We start from the raw sequence: 24,066 nt of genomic DNA on the forward strand, positions 1-24,066 counted from the left end.
AGGCTGGCTTAAGTGGACGGGCCAAGCGCGCTTCGTCTCGCCATGTGGCAGATCGCGACCCCGGTCGAAGGAGCGCTTAGATGCGCGACTAGGACGTCGACTCTGTACATAAGCACTCGAGGTCTTGTGGCGAAGACGTCGGGAGTAACAGAGCTCTTCTCACCAGTCGACCCCCGGGTCCTCGTCGGCAGTCGTCCTTAGCCTGTGCCTCCTGGACCTCTTTGTTTGTATCTAGATGTCGCTTCGTCTTTCTCTTCGCTTTGCTCAAACTTTGTACTTGGAGCTTCAACTGTTCTGGAGGTGCCGTGGATACTGTCACACTTCATCTCAGATCTTTTCCATTTTATGTACGAAAATGAGGTGGAGAAAGTGTTAAATTGTGTAAGGGCGGAGACGTCGACCGGAGGAACTTTTCTCTGGCCTGCTACTTCTTCATCCTGAGGGAAAAAAGAGGAGGGAAGAGCGTTGTGTTCCATATTAGGCTTCAGGGTCATCATCATGGCACAAGTGGGCCGAGTACCATAGTGTATGTATTATCATCATCATTAGCAATCCCCTGTAGCACATCGACAACACAGAAAAGGTTTTTTTTTTAGAGCGCAGCTCTTTGGCGTCCGTTCCTGGGTTTCGCGTCGTCGTCGGCCTCGTAACCAGCTCCGCCCCCCTTTCATCCCCCCAGCGCTATCGGCGTCAGCGGCATCAGTCAGTCGCTGCTATCTCTTCCCTCCTCCCTTTATCGTGTTGTCCGCTTGCTGCGCGCGCTTCTGCCCCCATCGTTTGCCGCTGGGTGTACACGCCGCCCCCCTCCCCCCTCTTCCTGCGAGTCTCCGGTTGTCAAAGCGCCGGCTCGAACTTAATTCCTTTCTTCGCTCCTCCTCCAATGCAACCCCTGTGCGGTGGCAATCAGAGAGCCAGATCGGTGGCGGCGGATCTGTATATGTGCACCGCCCGAGCCGAAATTGCGAATACGTGTGAAAAATAAAAAAAAAATTCTGTGATAGCGCATACATGTGTTGCTCGATTTCTTTGCCTCAATCTATCGAAAAGGTGAAACAGCTTATTTGCTGCGCTCAAATTTCGCATTAGGAAGTAACGTAATCGTCGGTAATTTTTTTCGTTCCGTCACTCGTCATGTTTTCCCGACAGACAGCCGTAGGACTGACCTCAGTGTTCTATGGCACTACAGGAAGGACAGGAAACATTATAGCGAATACGGAGGGCGATGACGTCATATTAAGGCGAGGTTGTCCGAGGTATAGGGGCTAATTACTTAGGGGGAAAATGATGATGTCGTAGTGCTAGCAAGCTGTAGCAGTAAAGTAAAACTTCAGCGTTCACCCGCTGCCAGAAGAAAATGTGCCAAGTGCGGCTGGTTCACAAGGAGCATGTGCGTATTGGAGTCTGTCATGCAGCTATCGCTTTAGTAAGGTGACAGTCGCATGCAAAACTGTGCGAACCACCCACGCAGACCTGACAGTGGCCGCCACTAATTTCCACGCTTATTTCTGAAAATTGGTTTGGCTTTTGGGGTTTAACGTCCCAAAGCGACTCAGGCTATGAGAGATGCCGTAGTGAAGGGCTCCGGAAATTTCGACCGCCTAGTCTGGCTGGCCACTGATTGCGATTGACGGTGAAGATAAGCGGACGGTGAAGATAAGCGTATTATATGTTTGTCGTTTGATGGCGAGAGCCGTTAATGAGAGCCCATCCTGAATTTTCGTGATGATGATGATGAAAATATTTTAATTAGACCTAAAATCGGTGGGCGGTCTCCCTATTCGGGGAGTCCCGTTGGAACCTGAAGCCGCTCTTGACTTTCCGCTCAGCTCCCGCTGAACGTCCGCGTCTGAGATGTACAGCCTTTCCTCTAACAGCTCAATCATTGGTTCTTTTGCATTTTCTATTTCAGTGTTATCTTGACAGGCCCATGCGATGTGGTGTAGGTCTGCTTCTATGCCACAGTGTGCGCACTGTGGATCGTAGTCTTCTGAAGACTATGAATCGTAGTGTAACTGGGGCCCGTTGTAGTTGTGCGCTTCGTTTGGCTCCCAAGCGGACCGGCTCGAAGCCAAGGCAAACCAAGCCAAGAGAGAGAGGAGGATAGGAAGAGAGAAAGATAGGTGTAATGAAGGGACGTCATCGTGGAGAGAGAAATGCACATGACTTTCGTCGAAATTTTTACTAAACCGCAAGTTTAGCCAGTAATTTTTTTTTCAGACCCTTTAAGACTTCAATATATGCACTTTAACCCCATGAAAATGGCGCGTCGGTATGACATAGCACACAGGTCTGAGAAATGTAACTATAGACGCTTTACAGCGGCGTATCATGGGGGCTGCCATCTTTGATCACGTGATCACGCCGCCATTACTCGCCTCCTAACCGCTCGGCGGGCTCGGCGTGCGCCTCGTCGCGACGGCTGCTGAGTCTGATGTTTCGGTTCCGACAGGCAGTTTTTCAGCTGATACGGTTGTAAAGGAGTGGGAAGACGACACTGTGGTTGGTCCGAAGCTTCGAAGAGCATGTGAAAACCCGAATTTGATCACTTTAGACGTGAAAACGTGATCGGGCTTCATGTCGCTCTCCGCCTGTTCGAGGGAGCGGGTGGATCGCCTGAATGCCGCTGAAGGCTTTGCTTAGTATTTTTTTATTGTTCTTATCTAAAACAACACGGTTTAATGACCCTGCGGCTGCGCAGGTCGTTGTCGTATTATGTACATGCGTGCGGAGACTGCTCTAAAACGCTCACATGCACATCGTACTCATTTGTTTACAACCTGTTAAAGGTGCATAGGCAACCTAAAATATTTTCTGTTAGTTTGCTAAACAAAGGAAGGCGACAAAAATAAACAAACAAATGTTACCCAATCATTTAAGCAGTACCATGCATCAAGCAGCCTTCACAAGCTGGCATGCAATCGTTTACAAGGATTCCGCGATATAATTGTTATAACGCGTGCATGGAAGAGCGTTGACTACATGAAGTTCGCAATTATGTCAGCCTGATATAGTATAAAAGTGTGGTACGCTCCATGCTCGATATGCGGACATGAAAGTGCTCGAGGTCTCGTTGGTTGTAAACAATCAGCCGGAGTCACTCCTAGTGACTGTCTCGCATGGATCGCGAGGAAGTGACAACCGCAGAGCACAGCAGCCGTCACACAAATGCTTTATTCCGATTGTGGTCCACGAAAATCGCGCTACTTGGAGCGAAGTTTAACAGTAGCACCAAGACGGTGTGTAATACACGAACTGACGGTAAGCGTTGTCCGCTCGCACGGCTATGCACTGCACAATATGCAGTAGCGGTATAGGAGCGTACGTCGTCTTTTTTTTGTGACGTTTCGGTGGCGGGACAGCTCGTTCATGCGGCTATGTTGCGCGCTTACCGTCGCAGATTTTCCAAGATCGAGACCTTTCTATATTCGCTGTCTTCCGCTGGCGAACATGTGTGTTGCGTTCGCCCGTTCGGAACGGGTGGATGCCGAACGGGCGCGAACAGGGGCAGTACGTCCTTGTGCAGTTCGGTTCCGTGAAGCTCGCAAACGATCGCATCCCGCCCCAACTGTTTGTCGCAATATTTGCAATCCACAACAGAGCATGTATTTTATCTTTCCACATTTCCACTGGTGCGTCGAGGCATACACGCCGGCAACTTACGAGGCAAGTAATGACGCCGTGCTCTGAGCGCACCTGTGGCGCCATCTGGTCTCAAACGGAAGAACTGCGCGCTGTAAACCGTGGCCTCCGCGATCGAAGCGCGCTTTTGCAACGGCGCGCGCCGCCGCCGGAGCAGATCGCGGCGGCCACGTGTAAACGGTCTATAATAAAGGGCCAGAATTTGATTGAGAGCATCGAGCCTTCAGCTCTTCAGAAGTCTAAAAACATCACGTGTCGAATAACCTGCTCCAGCAGACGAAATGACGGTAAGAATTGTGCCTCTATTTTTTTTATTGCGAAAGCAATACTACTTGCACTTTCACGCCTTTGCCATGCCGCGGCCCGTGACCACCATCGTGCCGCGGCGGTGACCACCATTGACCTTCATTTGACCTTGATTGCATTAGATTGGATTAGATTGGATTGGATTTGATTGAATGGATTGGATTGCATTGGTTTGGATTACATTAAATTGGATTGGATTGAAGTTGATTGGATTGTATTGAATTGGATTGCATTGGATTGGAGTGGATTGTGTTGGAGTGGATTGCATTGGAGTGTATTGCATCGGATTGGATTGGAATGGATTAGTTTGGATTACATTACATTGGATTGGAGTGAATTGGATTGCATAGGATTGCAGTGGATTGGATTGCAGTACATTGCATTGGATTGGTTTTGATTGGATAGCATTGCATTGGATTGGATTGGAGTGGATTGAATTGCATTGGTTTGGAATGGATTGGATAGGATTGTATACCCGATGCATCAACACAAGTCTAACCACAAGCACCACCACCAGCTACACCACCAGCTGTACCATGGCGTAGGTACGGATATTGCTTTCGCAATTACCGGGCTTAGCCACGCTAAGCCACAGCGAATTTTTTTTATCCTATCGGCGTATTTTGGCGTAGTAATGACTTGCGACCAGTTTTTGGAGGTCACCAGATGGTGGCGCCACCTACGCATTTGGATGCCAACTATCTGCGGCGTCCGGCAATTCCGTTTCTAAAGAAAGTCACCGGCCGCAAGCAGACCAGTGCGGTTCATCTCAATGCCGCAAGTGGCGTGACAGTTACCTAAACTCTAACATTGATGGTGATGACGATGCAAAACAGCTATCTGGTCCAATAAATTTCTCCCCGTCCGGGAGGGGACCCCATAGTCCAGGGCTCTTGCAGCGGCTGCTGTCAGCCTCCTCCGTCGCAGCAATTACAACGCCGCTGCCAAGATGGCCTCCACAGCCACGTGGCATCTACCGCACTTTGCTCTGTGTGTGGTACTGGCAGGACTCTCAATTTTTTTCTCTGTATCCGTGGCTAGGGGCGACACTGGAAGGGCCAGTAACAACCAGTCAGCACTCGATAAACGCAGTATATAACTTACTTGGAAGTTACCACGTCTCGAACTCTCATGTGCTCGCCCATTTGAAGGTAGACAAACCTCCTCTGCCATTCCCCCGTTGTCGCTTTTGCATTATGAAGACTCCGACAACAGTTGGATGGTTAATGGGGTTTAACATCCCAATGCGACTCATGCCATGAGAGACGCTCTCCGACGACGTTTATTACCAAAGGGGCAGTTGGTCTTAACATGTGATGGAATGATGTCGACAGAAAATAAAAGAAAGGCTGCAAGGCGAATATGTAAGCAGTCAGTAACCGATGAGCAACTCTGCAGAGAAATTGAGAGCAAACGCTATTTTAAACGCCTAGTCCGGCGCCCTATATCTTTGCTAAACTCTTCCTGCAGACCGTCCTTGGCGTACTGTTCAAGAAGCGCCTTTAATCTAATCGGTAGCTTATTTAGTACAACTGCGAACGAGCTTCGGTTACTGTCCTGCAGTGTAGAAGAACGACAGATTGAGCCAGTTGGTTTTGCATAGTTACTCAAACAACAGTTCTTTGCGTGTGGTGTTCTCTGTCCTGTGGCCGTAGCGCTCTTTATTGAGTAACTATGTCCTGCAGTTTGACTCCGCTCGGCTGGTTTTACTGCTTTGGCAGCAGAGTCCCCTTTCCGAGGAAGATGTGTGTGTGTTCCGATGGAGCACCGGATATCCTCAAGTAAAAATGCGCTGCCCACCTGCACCCTCCAGAGGCCACCACCCACAATAAGCCCATGCAGTGACGGAACGAAAAAGCGACGACGAAATCACATTCAAAGGCTCACTGCACTCTAAACACTAATGTGCGTATATGGGAGTAAAAAATTATGTTGCCGTGGAATCGAGAACAGAAAATCAGCGATGAATTTCTTTATTGCATCGGTCAACACATCTCACAATAATCGGGAGAAAATTTCAGCCACGTAATTAGGACTCAGAAGGCGGTATACGTTTTTATGAGATACCGCAGTTACGCACAAACGAAGATTTTTTTGTCATGCTCCATTGCTGTATTTCTTAGTTGCATATCTAGATATATTTATTGCTGCTTAGGCGCCCGATTAGATGTCGGTTGAGATAGCTTATTCCCACGCCGTATGCGTTTGTGCCTGACGTGCCGCACGTCTTCGGCCTGTACGTTAATTAATGTACACAGCGATGCATAAAACATTCGTCCGTGCGTGGCACTGACTGAGCACATGCAGATGCGAGGAGGTATAGGGATGCGTGTTCAAACATCTATCCCCGATGTGTTGAGCAGGTCGCCTGATGACATTTCGAGCACCCGTGATGACCGGTCGTTTCAAGCATGCAAGGAAGAAAAAGAGAAGCATTTAACGTGAAGAATCAATCCATCAATCAACCAATAGATAGATTAAGTGATCAATTAAGCAACCAGCCAGCCATCAGTCGATCGATCAATTAAGCAATAAATGAATCAGTCACTCAACTTTCCTGTCTGCCAATGAAAAACGGTGTCAATATACATGTGGTAACAAGTCGCCTACTCGCTGTAGACAAAAAAATGTCAAGTCCCTCCAGTTTGAATCAAACCAGCGTTTAAAAGTGTTCTTGTGGAAACTCATGGGCGCAACGCAGCGGGCACAGATGAAGAATGGACGGTTCCGCCAAGTAATAACCACGCCAAGGCTGCGGACATGCCACTTTTACTTCCTTTAACGCAACTCTAACGCCGCTTTTGTCACACGCACAAAATACAACCTGATGGAAAGCCATAACCGAAAATTATCAACTCGTGGCCCCCGCGATAGAGAAGAGCGCGGCGTTGCTCGCCGCCGGAACCGATCGCGGAGGCCACGGTCAAGCGCTTCTAGTTCCCTTGACTGCCACCACGTGGCGTGTGGCTTTGAACACTCATCCGGCAACATCCGTGGCGTAAAAAAGGAAGGAAACGGCTGAGTCGCCTTCCATTGAAGCGCAGTTAGGCTTAGCGGCGCTGAATGGCGTAGGGTCTTGGCCGGTCTTGGCAGCTTGTGAAAAATTGCCAACGAAAAACAAAGCTGACCTCACAAGTTATATATCCCAATTTATCGCACTGAAAGTGGTCTCTCTCTCAATCTTGGAGGAAGGAAAGAATTCAGGAGAGGCCGTTACGTCACATTTTTTGAAGCCGGACGTGAAGGCTCCCCCTGCTCTAACCGCTTGCTCATGCGCAGCAGACGATACAGCAGACGACGCCGCTGCATCCAACGTTACTATTGGCTGCACCGGCTGCCAGACTCCCAGTAGTCCTTGTGGAAGCACATGACTTCCGGCACACACACGGGATATACACGGGAGTTTCCTCCATGTTCTAAATGAATTCGTGGACAGTCGCGGATATAGTGAACTAGATCACTATAGTCCCAAAGCGGCTCACCGAATGGCCACTCGTAGGCGCTGGTGTCGGCGGCCTCGATCAGCTCACCAGGGTCCGGAGCTACGCATAACAAGGCAGAGGACTAAACTGCGCGATTTTCGAATTAGCACTCGTAACTGCGACTCGTCCTATTGTACGCCTTTTGGTTATGGGTTTCTCACTAGCAGTCAGACCGCCAGGGGTCCGATTAATTACCCCAATTTTCTTTAAAGCGCAGTTACATTTTTGTGTACAATTACGTGCCCTGATGACGTTTGGGTCATGTCGGGAACTTTAATCAACAGTTTCAGAATGTTTAATCATTTTTCATTCCCCAGCTCCACGTGTGACGTCACGATGTTCTTGCCCGTTTCGGCTTTTTCGCACACACCGGCGACGACGCTAACCACGCCGGGTTCTCCGCTGAAAGTTGAAACGGCATTCCATTAATGTGGCACGAGCATTTAAAGCGGACTATATAGACGCATTCTCAACAGAAAAGTGTGAAAAGGGACCGATGTATAGCACCCTTAAAGAAATGTAAAGAAAAAAATGAATGAAAAAAAAACGAGCATGGTGGCAGCTGCTACGTACACTCCGCTTCAAAGGGGACGTTCCTATCTTCCATCCATCTATCCATCCATCTTCTCCTTTTCTCTCTCGCACTCCTTCGCTCCGCACTACGCCCTCGCAAACTCTGATCCATGGAGGAAGACCTCCATGCTCTGATCCCAACGCCGACCATAGATTTTGAGGAAACGAAAGTCACACAGCAAAGTCATACTGCTAAAGCAGTAAAAGGACTGTTGCCCTTACTGTCCCTTAAGCCCCGAGGTCATGCTGTGGAAGGGGATCATGGACGTCTTGAATAAGTGCAAGAAAATCGTAATAATGTGCGAGGTGTTTAGGACATGTGACCCATACTTTTCAGTGGGTGACGTAACCTTGCCGCACGATGACGTCATTTCACGAGGACAACCGCGAAATCCCAGGACGGGGCTTGGGCTATTACTGCTGACGGTGAAGAAAAAGTATGGCTAAGACGGAGTTCCTATATAAGGAAACATAGTTTGGCGGCGTCGACGCATTGACAAGTAAAAAGCCGAAGTGAGCCCTGTTTAACCAGGCTGTTCTTGCAAGCTAAGGTCAGCTGCTGCAGTCAGACGGCGCCTGAGTGGGCGTGGGAAAGCGTGGTACGTGAGAATGATTTTCACGTCTGCTCGCCGTCTGGCTGATTTTGCTTGTACTGTACACTTCTAGCTGTATTAACTTATTCCCCCGGCTTTGCGTTGTCGGTGTCAGTGTCGTTCCGTCCGCGTGCCCATTCCGCAGCAAAAAGTTACAGGCAGCTAAATACACACGTACAAATCTGCACGGTTGCGCATAGCCACTCCATAGCGCCACTTCGGACAGCGCCCTCCGGCGAGGGCCGACTTGGGCAACCGAACAGTCGTGAGAGGCAACGTAAGGCGAACAATGACCACTCTTACATGGGAAAAGCTTCGTGAGTACAGCTGGTGTGATTATACAGCTGAGCTACGGCTGAGCTGCAAGGTAAAGCAGTTAATACGCCCAACTGGGTTCCAGGAACGATATTTGCATGCGGGCTGTGTGCAAGTTCTGAGTTCACAGCAAGTGCAATTCTGCGTTCTGGAATTGGGAATGCGATCAAGCTGACAGAGTGATGAGAATCTCACCTTGGCTATACAAAGCACAAGGTCAGTGACAAACCTCTCTAAAGGCAAGCATAACCACTATGTATTTTTCTTCGGAATGGAAGAGAGGGCAATGACAATACTGGCGCGAAAAATGTGATTTGACGGAGCCCAAAACGCTGCGAAACTCGAGCACTTACTGGAACTAAGAAAGATGCTGTGCTTGTCCACGTGTTTGGCCGCCTCTGTTGGAAGTGGAAAAAAAAAGTTAAAGAAGAAAAGAGCGAAGAGCTACAGTTACCCACGAACACGTCTCCAAGACGGTGAAAGATGCGGGGCGTACCTGAGGTGTTCAATACCTTGGCCGTTGCAGCTGTACGGGAAGAAATACACAGTTAAAATAATCGATCAACACCGTTAGCCGGGTGGGGGTAGGATGTATGGCCCACCATCGCCCTGTTAAGAGCAGAAGCATGCGGCATGTGAATGTATTTCGTCTCAATAGTTTTCGTACTTGAGGCATTAAAAAGCACTTATAGTCCGTGTACGTCGACAGCATACCACTTGCAGAATCGTATTAAAATAAGCCTGGAGATGTCCAGTGGCAGCCACGGTGTAAGCTAAGAGCAGTTGGACTATACGCACTCCAGCATGCATGGTCTCTCACCCAAGGAGACCCACGTTTAATTCTCAGTGTCAGAAAGTGTGTATCATTCTTTGTGGTTTATTACGTGTTCACAATTTTCGCAAGCAGTGCACCATAAGGTCATCTATGCGCCTCCCGAACCACGAGTAATGTCACCAGGTCCTTTCGTAGCATTCACCTAGTGGTCACGAAACTTCCCCGGAGTTTTATGCTTCTTATAAAGGCGTTAGCGACGACTGCTTGCAGGGCAAGAAGCCGCCTGCACCCATCTGCCCTACTGGCAAAACCTTTGCATGTGTTAAAAATCGCGAGGACACTTTAGCAACTAAAGTGTTGAGAGGCTAAAGCCGAGGACACTATGCCGTGAAGACTTCCGGTGGATGTTACGTCACACCGTTCCCGTGGCTATATCGATACTTTTATTATACATCTTTCGGGGATCTTTAGTGTTAATTACGCCTGATTACACATTTTTCCATCTAATCTGACACAAATCCGACGTTTTTCTGACCATTCTGCGACAATTATCACTATGCCGTGATGACTTCCGGTGGATGTGACGTCACACCGTTCCTGTGGCTATATCGACATCCGCGCTATTTCGACGTAATTTTGGCATTTTTGCCTATAATTAATGAATTAATTAATCTACAGTTCTAATTTCATTTTCTCCTCCTCTATCTGAAGCAACCAGTGGTTTCCTTCTAACCTTTTTAGTTCCCGAGTTAAATGCGTGTGACACGCTTTGTTAACGGACGACAGTATGAGCCAATAAAAGCTTTCGCCTTAATAAACTGATATGCTAGCAATGTCATGAAGAAAATAGTTACTTATAGTCTAATATGAATGGGGGTTGAAACATGAGACTCATTACAGGAAGGTAATTACGTTTATCCGACGGCGTCTAGTGTGCAGCATGCGAACCAGTGCCTACACTCACTCTTAAATATCAGGAGGCCTATTCCGACGAGGAAGGACACGATCAGGCCTGCCAAGCAAGTGCAGCCGAACGCAAGGTGCAGGACCGGGTGGTGCATTTGGGAAGACTCTCGAGACCTGCGCAGGTACGTACGCGCCACCCATGCATCCATCGTCACGGTTGTTTGATCGTAAGAGTTGCCCACCTCCTAATCAAAATCCGGCCATGACCACTGTCCAGTTTTCGCAATATAAGAGATCGTACGCGGCGGGCAGTCGGCTATTAGAACTTTTGAAAACAACTGTGCGCTTAAAAGAGGAAGACAGAGGGAGAACATACACGATCATTAACCAACTAGCTCGTCAGAAAGTGTTACTCGAGCTACTGAAGTCATTTGCGACTTTTGTTTCTCCATTTCATTACATTACCTTAACTGCTTGAAACTGAAACGTAATGTTTTGTGGGTAGCATAATAGGGGGGTGTACTATGAAAAAACAACCTTTTTACGGTTTGAAAAATTTCGGTCAAGTAGGTCTTTAACCGATAGCGCACCGCGTTCTAATCAGAACGAGACCTTACTCACCTAAAACAGAGCTCGTACAAGCTAAAAAAAGGCCAAAAACTTAAAAACAGGTGTCGCCATCAACGGCTGATTTCGGAAGTAAAATGCTTGCGTTGGCACAGATTTTTGCGCGAGGATCTCGGATGCTATGCTACACCGCCATTCACTTGAAAACGGTGGCAACTCGGCCTTTTGTATGGATGTCACGAGTTTGAATTGACTGGAGGGGAGATTTTTAAATTCAGTTTTCTCCGCGACAAGTTCGTCTTTTGGTGCCGGACAAACGTTAACATACCCATAAAGAGGCAAAGAATAAATATTTACTGAGAACGATAACTGCATGAACTTGTCCTCAGTGTCCCTTTAATGCGACAGGTGGCGTTGTAGTCTAACCACAGACTCTATATTGTATCTATCTGTGTAGTATACCTATATATAGTGTCCACTTTTCCGGGCACCGTTGATCCCCTGGCCCAAGCCCTCGGAGGACGGTGGGAGACTCACCCTTCGCCGCACCATAAAAGAGGTATAGACCTTTTTCAGTTTTAGCCTCGCTCCCAGCGCGCCGAACACCGCCATGTTGCTTTCCTCCTCTCTGGCTGGTTCGGAAAGGCGGTGTCCGTGCGTCCCGTGCGTTCTCTGCGGTTCTCCGTGTTGACTGTATGCGGTTGCTTAGCGATAGGAGCCCGATTTGGGTGTATGCGATTTAAGCTGCAACGAGGTCTTCGGAAAACCACTGCGCAGTCGTCTACTGTTCAAACAACTACAGGAAGCGAAGGCGGCTTGAAGCGGAGCAGTGTGAAAAACACAGAGCCACGGCGGCAGTGCGGTTGCGGGCTGTTTCAGCTACACATATCTTACACGCAAGCACCTACTGCTGATGTCGCTAAGATATGTGTCTGCTGTGACCCTTGCAAAACCAAAACATAAGTAATAATTCGGGGAAATGATGCAGCAGCACTGCGGGTTACGTGAAACATTTGTTATAACTGCCGACACTGGCGACTGATTATTAACGACAACAGCACTGTAAACATAGCTATTTGACAGTACTTGAAAGCCATGATGGATTGCGCCAATGCCACAGCTGTTTGCTTGAAGTATGTATCCGATAAACGAGCAGGACTTAAAAGACTGAAGGCCGCAGATTTGACGTTTCCACCTTGCATCGTGACACCTCATGCTTCGACTAAATACTATTTTCAACTGGCGCCATAATGCAAAGTGCCGATTGTTTAAAAAGAATGTGCTATTAGGGACGTGCAATCAGCAGGCACGCAGTGCCTACCCGACCACACGCACGCGCTTTCTCGCTCTTTCGGCCTTAATCAGCGCCCGCACCCGAGACGGACCAAGCAGATACGGCCCTCAGGAACTGTCACAGCAGGTGCACCAGTTTCGAGTGTGTAAATTACATCACGCCCGAAGGCCAGATGCCTCTCTACTACATCTTTTCCCGAGTTTAGCGAAATGTGGGACGACGCGAAGCTCCAAATCCAGTTTCCTCTGTTCCTGCGACACTTTGCTTCGACGCGCGACGCCGACGGAAGCACTGGCGCTCCGAAGAGCGCTGCCACACACTCGCATGTTCACGCTAAGAGTGGACCATGATTCATTTGCACGCTTCACGAGTTATTTTGCCGTTAGTACGAAGTAATCAAGAAATTTATGCAAAGCCAAAAGGCGCAACAGAATTCTGTGCGCTTATGCGCTCCAGCCGTGCCTTCTCCATGTAGCACTACAAAAAGTACTGTTTTTTAGTGCAGTGCAGATGGAAAATGTAGTGAAAGACGCGGTCGAACGCAGTTTCAATCTGTTCGTGTCACCGGCGCAACGCAGAGCAGACCGCTTGAGCGCTTGACAGCAACACTGCTGTTAGCTCGGAACGGAGCGGTTTTTCTTTTATAACTATAACATAGAAGCGCTCAGCAAGTTTCGTGCTCGCATTGATAAATGTCTCCATTATAGATACCAGAAAGCCGTTAAATTAATTGCGCACACTGGCATAGAAGCGCACCTCTAATGTCGATTTTCGGCACAACTTGCAGGGAGACAACCGCGTCGCCGCTCGCCGAAGCACGGGCCATTTTGTTCACAGTTGCTCAGTGCATACACTGCAACACTTTACAGGTCAAAATCATGCAAAAATCAACACTCGGGTGAGGCTGAACAGCGTGGCGAGTACTCGCTTCCTGTATTGCAGCGGCGTCCACCCAAGCCAACATGGCGGAGAAATCGGCCAGACGCAAGACGGCGCTGCTGTCGAAAGATGGCCGCGCGCACCTGAAAAAGGTCTATACCTCGAGCTCCGCCTCGACAAACGCCTTTACCCTCCCCCTCATCCATCACTCACAGTGCCGGAGGCTCGCCTTCTTCGGCACGTTCAAATGAATGCAGTCATCACCCCGTCTCGCCTCTTTCTCTATCGCTATAGATCGTACCCTTCCTGTCCCAACTGCCCCTGTATCTATGCGGACCTTGCCCATTGCCTCTTCTATTGCCCGGCTGCTCAGCAGTCGGGTTCCTACCCCCCACCTTCTTTATCCATCACCACCTGGCTCGACTGGCTTGGCGCTGAAGGGGAGGAAGAACAGCGACTTCTGGTCGCACAGGCGGTCGACATGCTCGGCCTGTAAATTTTGACCGAATAAACGTCTTCTACTACTACTACTATATAGTGTCGATCTATTTAGAGACTTGGCCCAGCCAGAGCGTCAGAACTCTTGGATACGTGGGCCCTGTCTTAGGTAAGAGAAAGAATGTCTATAGTTTTACCTTTCATTGTTGCTGTTTTTTGTGTTTTCTGCCTACGATGTATTCAGCAGTGAAGCATAAATCAACCAGAATACAGCTCGCATGTCAAGACAGATTGTGGTTCGTATTTGCAAAAAATGTTGTTTTGTTTTACGCGAAAGAGCGCTCAAAAATTTTTCTTGTTGACCCTGTGTTTCTTTGATATTGATCTCGATCGTGCTGGCTTACCAAAAGAAACATTGTTGCTTTACAAAAGAAACATTGTACGTGTATCGAAGCAAGCGTGGCCAATGCTGGGCAGGCATTTCCCCAGCAGTCGTCGTAACCTGGTCGGCAATGACAATGGCGTACACGTGACTCCAGAGCGCCTAGCTTTGCCGCATTTTTCTCTCTGAAGGTAGAGCTTCGTAGAGACACGAGTCCAGTTTGGAAGGAGCATACAGAATGAAACTTAGTTTAAACTCGTTTAGTTCAACTTTCCGAGTTACTTGAACTGCCGCTTTGAAGAAGATCGCCAATATTGCAGCTTTTTTTATTTTTTTAGAACTACAGCTGCAATGGCCATACACCCGCCGAGATCTCGTGGTCGTCCGCATGAAATGACGTCATCACATAACAAGGTACATGACCGATTAGGCCCGTGTGCTGTGCAATGTCAGTGCACGTTAAAAATCCCCAGGTGGTTGAAATTATTCCAGAGACATCCCCTACAGCACCTCTTTCTTCTTTCAATCCCTCCTCTATCCCTTACGATGCGGTTCGAGTGTCCATCGAGATAAGTGAGACAAGGGTATCAGGGCGTCATTCCCTTTCCTCAAAAAAAAAAAAGTTGGCAGTGGCTTAGCTCTGCTATGCCAGGATATACGTAGCGTGAGCAGTGACGTCACGTGGCTCTGCGCCGGCGGCAGCGGCGAGCGCGCGCGGCGAGTACGCCAAACGCGCGCGGCGAGGCGCGCCAGCTGTGCGCAATGACGTCACGCGCTCCTCGCGCATGCGCAGTATGGTCGATGGAGGGAGCACGCGAAACGGCGAGACTGTGGCCAATGTCTCATGCTACAAAAAAAATGACCGATTGGCATACTGTCATGCGACCCATCATTAAGCACGCGTAATACGTGACCATGACCCCCTAGAGCATGATACCCTGATACCTGACGTTGAAACCGTGTAAAAGTTTATTCTCCCCTGCAGCGGCCACCACCCTCGAAATGCTTGCAATACTGTCTTTGCCATCATTTGGAGCACTCTTCGGGCAGAATGGCGCACACGCATAGGGTATTGAAAAACCTATTGGTCTTACACGACCTCCTCGAGGGCCGTCTCCGAGGTTCTGGAAAAGAAGTAGAGCCAGATATCAGAGTATGTCATGCACAAGATGGTTCGTTTTTGACTGGAACACGCAGGCACATTGTAATATCACAGCTGGCCCTGCTAGATAGTTTGAGCTGTGAGTCACTTAAGCCCCAACCAAAAGTTATTTGGGGTTAAATAGTACCAAACGCGTCCGGTTTCCAACTGTCATAAAATTAGAGCCTGCTAACAATGTATATACTGTATAATGTTGGGCAGGAAAAAGTTTGGGCAGTTCAAACGAGTTCGTAAATGGAATATTTTCGTTATTCTCCTACCTCTCTCTATTCATTTTGATTTCATTCGATACCATTTTCTTCTCACATACGCCTTTCCTTCCTGACCAGTTCTTTCTTTTTTGCCATTACTGCAGTACTTATTTCAGGTGATGAAATGTACAAACGGCTTGCACCGACGTCACAGTGGTCGCTATGTCAGAGTGCCGTGAGTACCACAAAAATCTAGACACCAGTGACATCCACTTGTCGCCTCCTGCACCGTGGAATCTGGGTGAAGCAGTGCGTGGTACTCCATTATGGCGATTATGATGTCACGCGTAAGTCGTGCTGCGAGAACGTGTGTGAGGTGTAGCTGGAGGCTGGCTGGAGGTGCTGAGGCACATAGGTCACGTGACTCTATTGTTAGCGACCGAGTCAGCAAGGATGAAGTTGGTAGGTGGGTGGATCTCGGGAATATGGAACCGCGCAGGATGCTTTCAAAAGTGGCGTGAAGGGACATTGCAGAGCCCCCCCCCCCCCTCCCCTTGCCACAAATGTACATCAGAGAAGACAGTGGGATAACCTATTAAAGGATTCGCAAGGTAGTGCTTTGGAAAGGTCTGTCCTATACTAGACTGGCTCTTGATAATCCATGGTGCAGATGTGCAGGACTACTTCCATTGTCAGTCTCTGTTTCAAATATTGAAGTGCGATAAAATTTTCAGTATACTTACTGTACTTCCTGCCCAGGAAGCGCTAAGAAATAAAGAAAAAAAGATTTTCAGATACATGCGTGACAGGCTAGCCGAAACACGCGCAAAAATGCGTTCCCGTCCGATCGCCCACAGGCGCTTCTGCATTCTGTTGAGTATTTCTTCGTCTACTGCTTATTCCTCTGCTCCGCGTGACTGCTCTTCCATTATCACCTGGATTACATGAATAGCCTATCCCCCTGACCTTATATTGAAGCTTCACCCATCTTTCATTTCTTCCTGCCTTGCGCCGCTACACCGTGACGCAGTTTTCCTGTTCGCGATGGATGTCCGCCCCAGGCATGGCGCGGGAGCGTCAGTGTTCAGGTAGCTTTCCTATCGACGCCCTTCCGTTTCTTTTTTTTTTTGTCTGCTTAAGGAGTGCATTTTGAAGTCGGTGCGTCTGTACTAGGTCGTTCAATTCCATGCTCCGACTGATCCTCGCCATGTACAGTCTTTGTCGAAAGTAACCAGGCTGCATGGTTTGCTTCTAGCTCGTACAGTGAAGCCCTTACGGCTTCGCTGAATCTGAAATGGTCGTTAAAGGGAAGGACGGGGGTCTTCTTACATTCCAACACCTTTTGATCTTTAGGAAAGCCACAAGGGCTCCACAATACAAGCTAGAAGCAAACCATGCAGCCTGGTTGCTTTTGACAAAGACTGTACTATATCTACTTGCCGAGAGCATCGACCGACTGTGCGTCCTTGGCGGTGAGCTGGTTGTTGTGTCCATACATGCTTCTGAATATTATCCGCAAATAAAGGCAGCTAATTCCGGATATCCCGCAACGAATCAACTGTAGTGCGTTTTGTCTCTCCCGCAAATAGCGTACTACAGTCGGATACAACTCAAGAAAGAAGCGACTTTCCCGTCAAAAAATTCCCTTCCAGTCAATGACGTCGGCAGTTCTCGTGACCCTGCTATAACGTTACAATGTAGGAAGTGGCAAATGAAAGGGGAAGTCCCCTCCCTGCATAATGTCACGCAAGGAGCTTCACGAGAACCGGCCGACGCCATTCGCTGGAAGAAGACCCTTTGACGGCGAGAAGCCTCTTCGTTCTTGAGTTGTATTCGACTATAGTACAGGGCAGCAACCTCCGGACCATGTAATAGCGAGGGGAGTTGAGCTGTTCTACATGAATTACAGAGTTCAACGAGTGACCTCCTCTGGGAGGCAAAATAATCTCGACCTCTACAGCAGTTACAAGTGTTCCTAGAGTAGCTCCAGCATGGCATAGACCATGCGTTAAATCGCTACGTATATCTTACCTGCTCGGATAGCCGTTTCTTTCATGGCTCGAAGCTGCTCCAGTCCTGAGAAGTATGACCAAATGCCAACCTTCACCGAGTTGAACTCTTCCTCTTCTGCCTTGCTTGAACGTGCGTCCCGTGGTTCGTTCTTTTCCTCAGAACTGGCTTCGTTGAGGACGCTTTGCTTTCGCGTTTGTTTCAGCGGTATTTCACTTCAACAAGCACGAAGAACACACACTTCGTAGACTACAAACACTTTGACCACACCACAATTCCTCCATAAGTGGTACCCCACTGACTTCCCAACGGAATGCCTTCACTGCGGGGAAGACACAGACACGTCTATACCACGTGGTATGAGCTTGCCAAAGCAACACTTATATCCCCCGCATCCCAAACCTATCCAAAGGCCATTGGGAGGCCGCCCCGCCCGACTTTGACTCTCACCGCCTCAAGTGCTTGGTCGACCGGGCCAGGAGGGCAGCCCCGGCAAACAGCATCGTGAAACTGGGATCCGTCCGCCGAACAATTTCAATATAGAAATGTGCAGATAAATAAGTTGTTCCGTATAGAGCTCGTTATCAAATTGTTTACCAGCCACGATGTCGATGTCGCGCACAACGTTATGTTGCTGTTATCGACCTGCATATCAGCCGATTATGCTCCATTCCACTTGGCGGCTCAATAGTTACGCGTTAGGCCGCTGAGTCAGAAAAGGATCTCAAGTCCTGCCCGCGGACTCAAAAGGCATCGTGTGCTTATTCCGGAGCCCTGCACTACATCCCTTTCTTCTCTTTCACTCTCACCTCCACCCCTTTTCTCACGGAGCGATTCATCCAAAACCATTTTCCTTCCTCTATTATAGCGTCGTTTGAACTGTCCACGTTAAAGATCCTCAGGAGGTCGAAATTATTCCGGTGCCCTCCACTACGGCATCTCTTTCTCTCCTACTTCCTGCCTTCCCTCACTGCGCGGTTGAGGTGTCCACCGAGAAACGAGACAATTACTGCGCCATTTTCTTCCCTAAAAATGGCTTTGAGAGAAGGAAATGGCGCAGTAACTGTCTCATATATCTAGGCGGACACCCGAACCACGCCGTAAGGTAAGTGATAAAGGAGGGAGTGAAAGAAGACCCTAGCGGAGGTCTCTGCAATACGACCAGCATGTTTAAAGACGTAATGAACGCCATAATCGTTCGGTTGATGGGATAGAAACCGAAACAGCATGAGAGGAGAAATTCAATAATAAATTATTTGGTTTGTGGAGGTTTAATGTCCCAAAGTGACTCAGGCTATGAGGGACGCCGTAGTGGAGGGCTCCGGAAATTTCGACCACCTGGGGTTCTTCTAAACTATTTAGCGGTCGCAGGCAGATAACTCGTGGTGATGCATGTATTCTAATATCTGACGCATGATTTGAAAGAAGAAAACACGGAACTAAAATATATATATATAGAGAGAAAAGGACGGAAAGGCAGGGAGGTTGACCAGGCGATGCCCAGTTGGCTACCCTACACTTGGGGAGGGGAACAAAGGGGAAAAAAGGAAAAAGAGCGGCAAAGAAATGAGTTTTCTAAGTGTCCAGCGACCACTATGTCACAGGGACAGAGGGCGCGCACTGAAAACTTAAAGATTATAGGCGGGAATGCAACCACGAGTCCCTTACGAAATTCAGGAGCGCTTTCACCGCTTTCCGTTGTCTGGAAGGTTGTGTCCAAGGCCCCAGAACGTTAGACTCTGTTAAAGGACGCGAGTCCAAGCGGAGCAGAGAAGCACTTAGGAAACCGCGCTCTCGCTCAAAACGAGGGCAGTCACAGAGGAGGTGGCTGATCGTAACTAAAATATGGTGTCTCTAGTCCTTTAAAGCCGTTCCGAGTACGCGCCGCTGCTCACGTCAACTGAATACTTCCGGCGGTCCCAAAATTTACCAAATTTCACCAGAGCATCTGTGAAAGCAGTTATGTAGGTTGGAAGCTAGGAAGTCAATGTGCTATAAAGCACAGCACATTGAGGTTTGCCGGTCACTGAGCTAACAGATGGAGATACGCTAACATTTTCTGCAGACCTTGGAACCATCGCAAGCAAAATTTTGTCTACCATTTCGTACAAGTAAAAGGGCTGGTAAATTTGGCTAAGGCGAAGAGGTTAATTTTGGCGCATATTGGTGCAATTTCGGTCATATTTGTCAGGATGGCACAGTTGGCGTATGAGGAGAATGGTTATGATGGTTACGAGAAAGACGACGCGGACTCACGAAGAGGGCATGACTGCTGCTGTTCTACTCAGAAAAACAATATAGTTTTATCCGCACCGTACGGCAAACGTAGCTAGGCAAGTCTGGTAACGGTAGCAACGCGTTGCCGTACGGCTAAAGTCCCGGCCCCGTAACGCTGGGGGAGAAATGAGAAATGGCTCTGTTCTGCGAAGTTAGCCACCCTAGCGATGTTTCGGTGCCGTCCACTTTCCTCATTCCGTGGTTAAGGTTTCCAACGATAGTCGCTGCTCCTTCCCTTTCCTCACATCCAATTGTTTTGAGACTGACGACATGAGGAGGAGGAGGATGTAGAAGAGGAAAGGCAGGGAGGAACGACATGAGCTCTACCGCTTATTTTAGGAGGCTACTCTCCAGCCTGTTTCACATGCAAGCGAAAATGCTAGCGAATCCTGCCGCGGCGGCGGAAAAACCTGTTTTGAGTCATCGCTGCGATGAGCTTCCAAGTTTTAAATTTTCGCAGCGACGCGCCGCTCAATCGCCCATATGCCTGCAAGTACAGTGAACTAGAATACTGCAAGTGAACCAGCCTTCAGACTGTGCTCTTTGCAGCATGAGCGAAAAATCAACACGGATGCCGCGCCATCAACCCATTTCGAATGAGTTCCAGCGCGGTCACATATCAGACGATTTTTTTAAAGCGAAAAGTACTGCTTAGAGCACGAATACTACGGTAGCCGCTGTATCGGTACAGTCAGTGCACTTCCCACACTCCTCCACTCTACTGGAGTGCCTTATTGGTCTCGGACCAGCTCGTTCCCTCCTCGGCGACTAAAACGAAGTTGCCAAATTATGTGCAGTCTCGCACTCGACGAAAATGCTTTGGCAGAGCGTCTGTAGTCGGGTGCCAAATTAATCAGGCGTGTGCTGTGCTATGTCTGGGCTATTCAGAGAACAACAGGTGGTCGAAATTACTCTCTAGCTGTCTCTCGAAGACCACCAAATGCCATATGCCCATGTAATGTCGCTTCCAGCATTAGGTTAGGTCCCATACAATGGTCAGTGACAGCCTGAACATGAAAAACTTGTAAAAGTGACTGGGGTAACGGTAAGAGTGTGTTAGGGAACCAACGCAAATTCCGATAGCCCTACCGATATCAAAACGAAATTAACAATGCGGACAAGTGACCGATTAGGGTAAAACCTGCTTCTCATGCAAGGGAAAACGCTCGCGAATAGTAAAAATGAGGCGCTAAAACTGGTTGCTAGCTGCCAGACCGAACAGGTTCGAAATTTTTTGCCTCGCCGCTCAATAGCTAGCATGTGAAACAGGTTTCACAGAGTGGACTCCAAATGAAAGCACATTAAGGTCAGACCAAAGGGCGAGGCCATCGTCTAATGGACGTTGGGAGCTGCACTAGGGAGTAAAGTTGGGCTCCAGTCAGAGCACGACATCATTCCGTACTCAGGGCGCTTATGTATCGCATTAGACTCGCAGCCGCCACCCCCGGCGGCCTGTAGAGTTCAGCAATCGAATACACAGATCAGTGCGTTCAAATATGAGCCACAAGGCTCAAATTGAAACAGAAGCAGCTAACAAGAAGTCAGCCGTTTCTTCCCAATCGCTGCAACAAAAAGACAGCACATTCCAGACCACAGCCGGTCAGACAAGGCGACCATGCAGTCCGGCTGTATTCACGCTTGTAGGCCAAAAAAGAAAGACAAGGGCAGGGCGTAGAATACTTTATTTGGAGCAGATAACTCAACAACGCCATGTAATACTAGTTCTACTGCCGATGCTGCCTACTTACCAGAGTTTGGAACGTACGATACGAATAGCCCAACAGGGCAGTGACGAAAATGATGCGAGACTGCCGGAATCCCTCAGGGCAGACAGTCATTGGCCTTGATACCTGCGTGAGCAATGAAGAGCCATGCTGACCTCTCTTGTTTTCATTCAGCAATTTTGCAGTATGAAGCATTGCGTATCAGACTCATTAAATCAGTTATTTTTGCTTCCACGAGATTCAAGCAATATGGTACGTCATCACGTGATTCGCGATTGCCTGCGATTCGGCACTAGACCCGCGAGGTGGTAACGAACTGCTCTCACCTGTGAACGATGAATGCACCGCAGGGCGCCAGACCTAAAAAAAAAAAAAGAAAAAGCAACGGCCATGGATTATAAGTTCACAAGCGTCGCTGCAAGGCGCGGCACAATCGTGCGAAAACATCAGCCTCATTAAATCAGTTATTTACTCTCACTGATTGTTCAAGATTGCAATGTGTCATCACCATAGCTGCAAGAGCAAAAAAAGGTTTTTCCAAAAAAACGCACCCTTTGGGCACACCAGGAAACTTCGTCGCTGCAGAGTACGGCCACCTGAAACACGTGCACGAGCATATACAGAGTCACGACAACTAGAAACTACGACAATTCGGAATTGTAAGACAAAAAGGAACATCGTTATGCGAAAAAAAGAAAATGTGTTCAACAAATGCGCCCACATTCCGGAAGAACTAGCTAAAAGTTAGCACAACACGCCTAGGCTTAACTGGCCCAACCGCATGAACCAGATGCCGAGAAAAGCATGCGAACCAGACGGCTACAATAACAGTGCGATAAAATAACAAGCACAGAGAAGATTACTTACCCACATGCACAAGGCTCCCTTGTTCCAGCTTCCAATTTGCGTGAAAATGAGCGACGACCCGCACATCCGAACCTCCGAACCAGACTGTAGCACGACCTGGAGCGACTGAATCGACTGAACGGCGGTGTGCACAGATGGATAGAAGCAACACAAGACGTTTCTTGTAGTGTTGTAACGAGTAGCGCCATCTTTACTGTCTTTAATAATATAAAATTTTAACCTGATACTAAATTGTAACCAAACTAAAGCGCAAAAAAAAAAACGACTGAACAAAATTTTTTCGCCCTTTAATTCACATCAGTTATTTGCTGTTCTGCGTTTCCTTGCGATTGCTTGGTTCACGACAACGCCACTGGTTCATCCACACAGGGCTCCTTATCTATCCCCACCTACCCACATCGAAAACCATGGAGGAAGAAAAACTAGGAGGGACCATGACGTCACAATCTTGAAGCCTAGTCATAAAAAATATAATGAAAAGCATCATGGGAAATAGGCCCTCACGTGACAAGGCAGTGGTAGCTCTTAGCTGGATTTCGGTTTCGGTTTCGCTCTCTCGCTGTACGAGCAACTAGGCGACCATCTGCTTGCTTTCACTGACGGCTCCGTGGTGAGCGCAAACTGCTCGCTCGCCGCAGCGGCCACCATCCCCGAGCGACGCGTGCGCTGACTGCGGCGCAGTGGAGACACTTGGAGCACATGCTCCTTCGCTGTGCCGCTTCTGCAGTGCCGCGTCGCGAGATTCTCGCGGCCTGCAGGGCGCTGGGAATCATCCCGGACAGTCTCGAAGCGCTCCTGTGGCCCGCGGCACTGCGCGCACCCGTGATATTCTAGCCTCTATACCCGAGACAGAACAGTGGTGAGCCTCTGTGCGTTCATCGAACAGGCGGGCTTGACTTCCCGCTCGCTCTTCGCCAGGTAGTGCACGCGTGACACGAACCTCCTTGGGTGCTACCTCCGACGGTATACGCGGCCGGGCGCCCCACCCCGGCCGCTAGTGCAGTATGCCGCGCGCGCGATTAGTCCGAGACAGGACGCTACGAGCGCGCGGCTATGTATACATACAGTTTACTTCTTTTTGTAAGTGATTGTGCGCAGTGGCCGGGAGACCCCGCGCAGGGGCAGACGTAAAGCCGCCGGCACTCTCTCTCGACAGCGAGAGAGAGAGAAATACTTCACTGCTGAATTTCACGTCGGAACTGCCTATGTGCGCGCGCGTATTCGGCACGACTTGTGCCTTGAGAATAGCGGAGAACGGAGGGCCCATGGGCGGGCCGAAGTCCGCCTGCCCGAGAAATAGAATCTTGCGCAGCGCGCCGGAGCGCTCGTTCAACACGTCCGTCCGCCGTGAGCGCTCTGGAAGCCGCTGCGCCCTTTTTTAGAGGCTCGTTTCTTCGCCTACTCTCGAGTTCTCCGCTCATAGCATGCGCTGAAATAAACGCTCCGTATGTGTGTATAACGACGAAAGGAATTCCTCTCCATTCTCTTTATGAACCACAGTTGAACAGTGACGAGGTCGCGGCCGCACCCTTTGATGAAAAGTTTACCCGCAGTTTTCTACAGTGCACCCAAAAACTCAAGAGTGTAATCAACAGAGACGCGGAGCCTGCAGACAACCTCGAGCTCGGTACGCATTCCGCCAAAGCGCTGCGCTGCGCTACTTCGGAGCACGGACGTTCACTAAAA

At 48.9% G+C, this 24,066-nt stretch overlaps 1 long non-coding RNA gene across 3 annotated transcripts; it reads right to left on the bottom strand.

Annotated features, from left to right (window-relative positions):
* Window positions 1-9: 9 nt before the first annotated feature.
* LOC149332559 (uncharacterized) lies at window positions 10-22,495 on the bottom strand. Of its 3 annotated transcripts, XR_016285239.1 has the most exons (9): window positions 22,381-22,495; window positions 22,065-22,109; window positions 21,840-21,873; window positions 21,538-21,639; window positions 10,648-10,763; window positions 9,405-9,434; window positions 9,262-9,306; window positions 7,428-7,487; window positions 5,903-6,313 (listed from the first exon to the last, which is right to left on the bottom strand). It is a non-coding gene; the product is annotated as an uncharacterized LOC149332559 (long non-coding RNA). The 3 variants fall into 3 exon arrangements; XR_016285240.1 differs by lacking the exons at window positions 5,903-6,313; window positions 7,428-7,487; window positions 9,262-9,306; window positions 9,405-9,434; window positions 10,648-10,763 and adding an exon at window positions 10-437 and having other exon boundaries at window positions 22,381-22,489; XR_016285241.1 differs by lacking the exons at window positions 7,428-7,487; window positions 9,262-9,306; window positions 9,405-9,434; window positions 10,648-10,763 and having other exon boundaries at window positions 22,381-22,489.
* Window positions 22,496-24,066: the final 1,571 nt, after the last annotated feature.

The sequence above is a fragment of the Amblyomma mixtum genome, chromosome 8, assembly GCF_055824585.1.
Source record: "Amblyomma mixtum isolate Tamu chromosome 8, ASM5582458v1, whole genome shotgun sequence".
Taxonomy (NCBI): Eukaryota; Metazoa; Arthropoda; class Arachnida; order Ixodida; family Ixodidae; genus Amblyomma; species Amblyomma mixtum.